Here is a 6,000-nt window from a genome sequence, read left to right on the forward strand (position 1 = left end):
CACATTCTCACGACAGGAGAAGGGACCAGCGGCTAATGCCATACAAACCCACAGAAGCTAGGTGCGTCAGGGTGGGTGCCCTGTGGAACCCAATGTACCTCACAGCAAGAGAGTTAACCATGGTAAGTCTACCATAACTCTAATTTTCTGCAGCAGGGTACATTGTGTTCCACAGGGAAACTTCGGGGATGGCCTAAAGTAGTTCCTCAAGGGAGGGGATGCGCCTTAGCGGGTAAGAGAACACGGCATTCAAAGGAAGCATCCTGGGAGACAGAATTATCAAAGGCATAGAACCTAATGAAGTGCTCACTGAGGACCACGTAGCCACCTTGCACAATTGTTCTGCACACGTGCCACGGCGGGCCACCCAAGAAGATTCAACAGATTGAGTAGAATGGGCTTTAATAGCAGCAGGAGCTGGGAGTCCAGCCTGCGCATCCATCTGGCCAAGGTTTGCTTATTCGCAGGCCAGCCACGTTTGTGAAAACCAAACAAGACAAAAAGGAAATCTGACCTCTTGATAGAGACAGTCCTCTCCACATATATATGGAGAGCCCTTTCCACATTCAAAGAACGCTCTTTGGAGGACAAATCAGAAGAGATAAAGGCCGGAACCACAATCTCTTGGTTAAGGTGAAAAGATGACAACACCTTAGGTAAATAACCTGGGCGATTTCTAAGAACTGCCCGGTCACAAAATATCAGAAAGGGTGGACGACAGGACAAAGCGCCTAAGTCCGACACCCTTCTAGCAGAGGCAATAGCCAGTAAAAACAAGACCTTGGTTGTGAGCCATTTGAGGTCCACCGACTCAAGAGGTTCAAATGGAGACTCTTGCAGGGCATTCAGGACAACAGACAGATCGCATGGAGCCACAGGAGGGACATAGCGAGGCTGAATCCTTAAGACACCCTGAGTGAATGTATGAACGTCAGGTATAGACACAATTTTTCTCTGAAACAAAACCGACAAGGCAGATATATGAACCTTGAGGGAGGCCAGACGAAGGCTTAAATCCAGGCCGCATTGCAGAAAAGCCAGAATTCTGGAAGTTCTGAATCTGTATGCATCATAATTCTTATCAGCACACCAGGTGAAGTAAGAATTCCAGACCTTGCAATAAATCCGGACAGATGCTGGTTTGCGAGCTTTCAACATAGTTTGGATGACCGCATCAGAGAATCCTTTGGCCCTCAAGAGTGATGCTTCAAGATCCACGCCATCAAAGCCAGTCTGGCCAGGTCTGGATAAAGACAAGGGCCCTGTACGAGGAGGTCTGGGCGCTGAGGAAGTAGAAGGGGATGCTCTGTCAATAGACCCTGTAGGTCTGAGCAGTGCCAGATTATGGTCTGCATGGGCCTGGAGCTGAAATTTATGAAGGGCCTTTTGTGTGCCTTGGTAGGAGGTGTGACAAGCGCTGCGGTGAGGGTAATCTAAATATGGGGTGTGGCCTGTGCCATGGGTGTGGCTATCTCCAAGGAGGTCATAGTGCCTACCTTCAACTACTTAATAGAGCAGTGGTTCTCAAACTCGGTCCTCAGGACCCCACACGGTGCATGTTTTGCAGGTAACCCAGCAGGTGCACAGGTGTATTAATTACTCGCTGACACATTTTAAAAGGTCCGCAGGTGGAGTTAATTATTTCACTTGTGATTCTGTGAGGAGACCTGCAAAACATGCACTGTGTGGGGTCCTGAGGACCGAGTTTGAGAACCTGTGTAATAGAGCAACAGACCCATACACACATACATACAGTGGTTGTCGAAGTGGGAATTTTGAATTGGGGGGTATGGGAAATAAAACGGGAGTTTCATTTCCCATTTCCCAATGTTCCGGAGAGTGGGAGAGTGTGGATTGTATTTGGAAACCCCCCTCTAGTTATCCTGTGTTTGCACCTTCTGTCAGGCTGTAAGACTCAATGTTTTAGACATCGGGAGTGCTGCACCACATTTATGTTGTTTATCTACTTATTTGTGTGGGTACCTGGTAATATAGGGAGAGCCAGACTACCAGTGATCGCGCTGAGCCCAAAAAAAAGTGGGTCCCAGGGACCCCTCACTTTTAAAAATTGGGGCCCTACCGGTCTTTTTCTGGGTCCCATCGGAATGAAGGTTCTTTTTAAACTTAATCTTGTTTGGACACTACAAAAGTGTTGCAAGGCGGGGGGATGGGGTGACGATGCTGCTGGGCTGTGTAGCGTGCAGGACACCCTGCTGAGCTGTAACTAGACATTTTGGTGCTCTTAGGCAGAAAGTGAATTGGTGTCCCACCTCCCAGACCACAAAGTACAGGCAATGTGCGCCGAAGGCGCGCCACAAAATTTTAGGGGTGTGGCTTCATGGGTAAGGGGCGTGGCCACATAATAGTGCCAATTCACATTACACCACACAGTAGTACCGCTTATACATATTGCACCAGGTAGAACCTCCTATGCACACTGCGCCAGGTACAGCACGTTATACACTTTGCACCAGGTACAGCACGTTATACACTTTGCACCAGGTTCAGCACGTTATACACTTTGCACCAGGTACAGCACGTTATACACTTTGCACCAGGTACAGCCGTACAGCACGTTATACACTTTGCACCAGGTACAGCACGTTATACACTTTGCACCAGGTACAGCACGTCATACACTTTGCACCAGGTACAGCACGTTATACACTTTGCACCAGGTACAGCACGTCATACACTTTGCACCATGTACAGCACGTCATACACTTTGCACCAGGTACAGCACGTCATACACTTTGCACCAGGTACAGCACGTTATACACTTTGCACCAGGTACAGCACGTTATATACTTTGCACCAGGTACAGCACGTTATACACTTTGCACCAGGTAGAGGACTTATACACATTGCGCCAGGCAGAGCGCGTTATACACACTGCGCCAGGCAGAGCGCGTTATACACACTGCGCCCGGTAGAGCAGCACGTTATATACAATGCGCCCGGTAAGAGCACGTTATACACAATGCGCCCGGTAAGAGCACGTTATACACAATGCGCCCGGTAAGAGCGCGTTATACACAATGCGCCCGGTAAGAGCACTGAGGCACACTGCACCCGGTAAGGGCACCGAGGCACACTGCGCCAGGTAAGGGCACCGAGGCACACTGCGCCAGGTAAGAGCACCGAGGCACACTGCACCCGGTAAGGGCACCGAGGCACACTGCGCCAGGTAAGAGCACTGAGGCACACTGCACCCGGTAAGGGCACCGAGGCACACTGCGCCAGGTAAGGGCACCGAGGCACACTGCGCCAGGTAAGGGCACCGAGGCACACTGCGCCAGGTAAGGGCACCGAGGCACACTGCGCCAGGTAAGAGCACCGAGGCACACTGCACCAGGTAAGAGCTCCGAGGCACATTGCAGTAATCACCTTGTCCCCCCTGCCGCTCTTGCTTTGGGGTGTTCTCTCAAGCAAGAGCGGCAGCGCGGCCATTGCCTCAGACGGCACCGCGGGAAGCCCCAGTCACTAAGCCCAGCTTTACCCACTAGATCACGGAGGATGCCGATCCCTGCACATTGCCAGTACCCCCCAGAGTCGCTGTGGCAACCCCCCCCATAACCCATCCACCACCCGCACTACCCTTCACTCACCGACACCGAGTCACCCTCCGCAAGCAGCCAGTGGCCAAAGAGGAGGGGAAACTGGCTCCACCTCCTCTTTATATCATTCAGCCCGGGGCCAGTGTGTCAATTAAACAAATCCCCCTTAGGGATTGGCTAATGAGGAGCGCGTCCCAGGGAACCCTCCCACTTTGTAAACTGGAGTCCCATGTCTTAAAAAACGGGTAAAAAACGCGCCATAGCGCGTTTTTGCGATCACTGACCACACCAGTCTAATGAATAAATACGTGTGTATATATATATATATATACGTAATATATATTATACGTATATATATATATATATATATATATATATATATATAATGCAGAGGTGCGGCACTCAGACTGAAATAACTGGCTCTTACGGCTGTGGTAAAGTTGTCATCAACGTTTCAATATTTTACATATTGTCATCAGGTTGCGGATCCTATATATATATATATATATATATAAATTATATACACATATACCATATTTATACTTTACACATTACTACTTTGATATATACATATTTATATAAAGATATATATGCTGTACATACTATTTATATAAAACACACTGTACATATAGATATGTGTACTCTATATATACCTATTTAAAATAAATATGATTAAACAGATTTTTACAAATATATTAATATTGAATTAATACTGAATTATATAAGAGCCAGCACCCAGGTAGCCCTGAAATGTCTGACACCGTCCTCACCTCCCAGAGGGTCGTCAGACAAGCCGGGCCGCCTTCACGGAGCTTCAGTTCTTTAAATCTGTGTGCTGCACTGCTATGTTAATCTGGGTGCGGCGTGGGGACACCCTTGTGATGTCACACGCCGTGACGTCTGCGCCGCGCAGGAGGCTCCGTGTCACCATGGGAATGCGGCGCAGGGAGGGCTAAGAAAGCCTTCCACTGCGCCGCAATTATAGAAATCCTCTCTGCAAGTGCCGCCGGGCGGAATTATAACCACCTCTATGCGGCAGCGGGGTGATCGGCGGCAGCTGGGGGCCTAGGAACGCTGCTGTAGAAGGATTTTTTTTTCCTAGCTACAGCAGCATAGAGCAATGTGGATGCTGTGGGCCTTTTTGCAGTGTGGGCCTGGAGCTGCAGCTCCATCAGCCCCATTGTTAATCCGGCCCTGGGTCTGAGAACCAATGCCGTCTGTGACACGCTGGAGCGACTAGAAGTAGTATTGATCCTTCTTGTTTGAACTTCCGCAGGACCCTGGGCAGGTGTGACACTGGAGGGAACACGTAGGTCAGCCGAAAGTTCAGTGGAATTGCTAGTGCGTCCACAAACACTGCTTGAAGATCCCTGGTCCTTGATCCGAAGACGGGAACCTTGTGATTGTGTTGCGATGCCATCAGGTCTACATCTGGTAGGCCCCACTTGTCCACTAGGAGTTGAAAGACTTCCGGATGACCACTTCACTCTCTGGCTTGCACGTCCTGGCGACTGAGGAAGTCTGCTTCCCAGTTTGGGACACCCGAAATGAACATTGCCGATATTGCTGGCAGATGGCGTTCCACCCAACTAAGGATTTTTTACACTTTCATCATAGCCATGCGGCTTTGAGTGCTGCTTTGATGGTTTATGTATGTCACCGTGGTGGCATTGTCTGACCGTACTTGAACCGGCCTGTTCTGTACCAGAGGCAGGGCGAGAGTCAATGCATTGAACACCGCCCGTAACTCCAGAATGTTTATTGGGAGGAGTGATTCCTCCTTGGTCCATCGACCCTGATAAGAGTGTTGCTCCAACACCGCACCCCATTCCATCAGACTGGCGTCCGTTGTCAGCAGGACCCAGTCGGGGTTCCAGAAGGGACGGCCCCTGCTCAATTGCTGGTCCTGTAGCCACCAGGTCAGCAACAGACGAACCTCCAGAGTCAAAGTGATCATGTGAGATCTGATCCAGTGAGGTAGACCATCCCACTTGGAAAGAATTAACCTCTGCAGAGGGCGGGAATGAAATTGAGCATACTCTACCATGTCGAATACTGACACTCCTGTCTGCAACGTGTGGGGGATTTGAAAGAAACCTTTTAGTATATTCGAGACTGAATTTGAATGTAAGTGTCATTCCTATGGTTCATTGCCTTTGAAAAAGCTGGCTTCTATCCACCATTGGTTTAAAGATACCTTTATAGGAATGCGAGGTTGAACTTTAATGTGTCTTTTCAATTACGTGGAAACACCTGCTGATCTGGAGGAAGTCTCATGTTTTAAAAGTTCTTCCATTATATGTCTCATTTATTAAGAGTTTTAAAGTTTTAATGCCTTAAGCAGCGCTAGTTTTTTATAATTTTTCGTTTTTCATACAGGCCAAGTACTTGCATCGCTGAGTGTATCGACACTCTGGGGCGACAAAGGAATCATCTTATCCTG

This window comes from Pseudophryne corroboree, chromosome 2, assembly GCF_028390025.1.
Source record: "Pseudophryne corroboree isolate aPseCor3 chromosome 2, aPseCor3.hap2, whole genome shotgun sequence".
Taxonomy (NCBI): Eukaryota; Metazoa; Chordata; class Amphibia; order Anura; family Myobatrachidae; genus Pseudophryne; species Pseudophryne corroboree.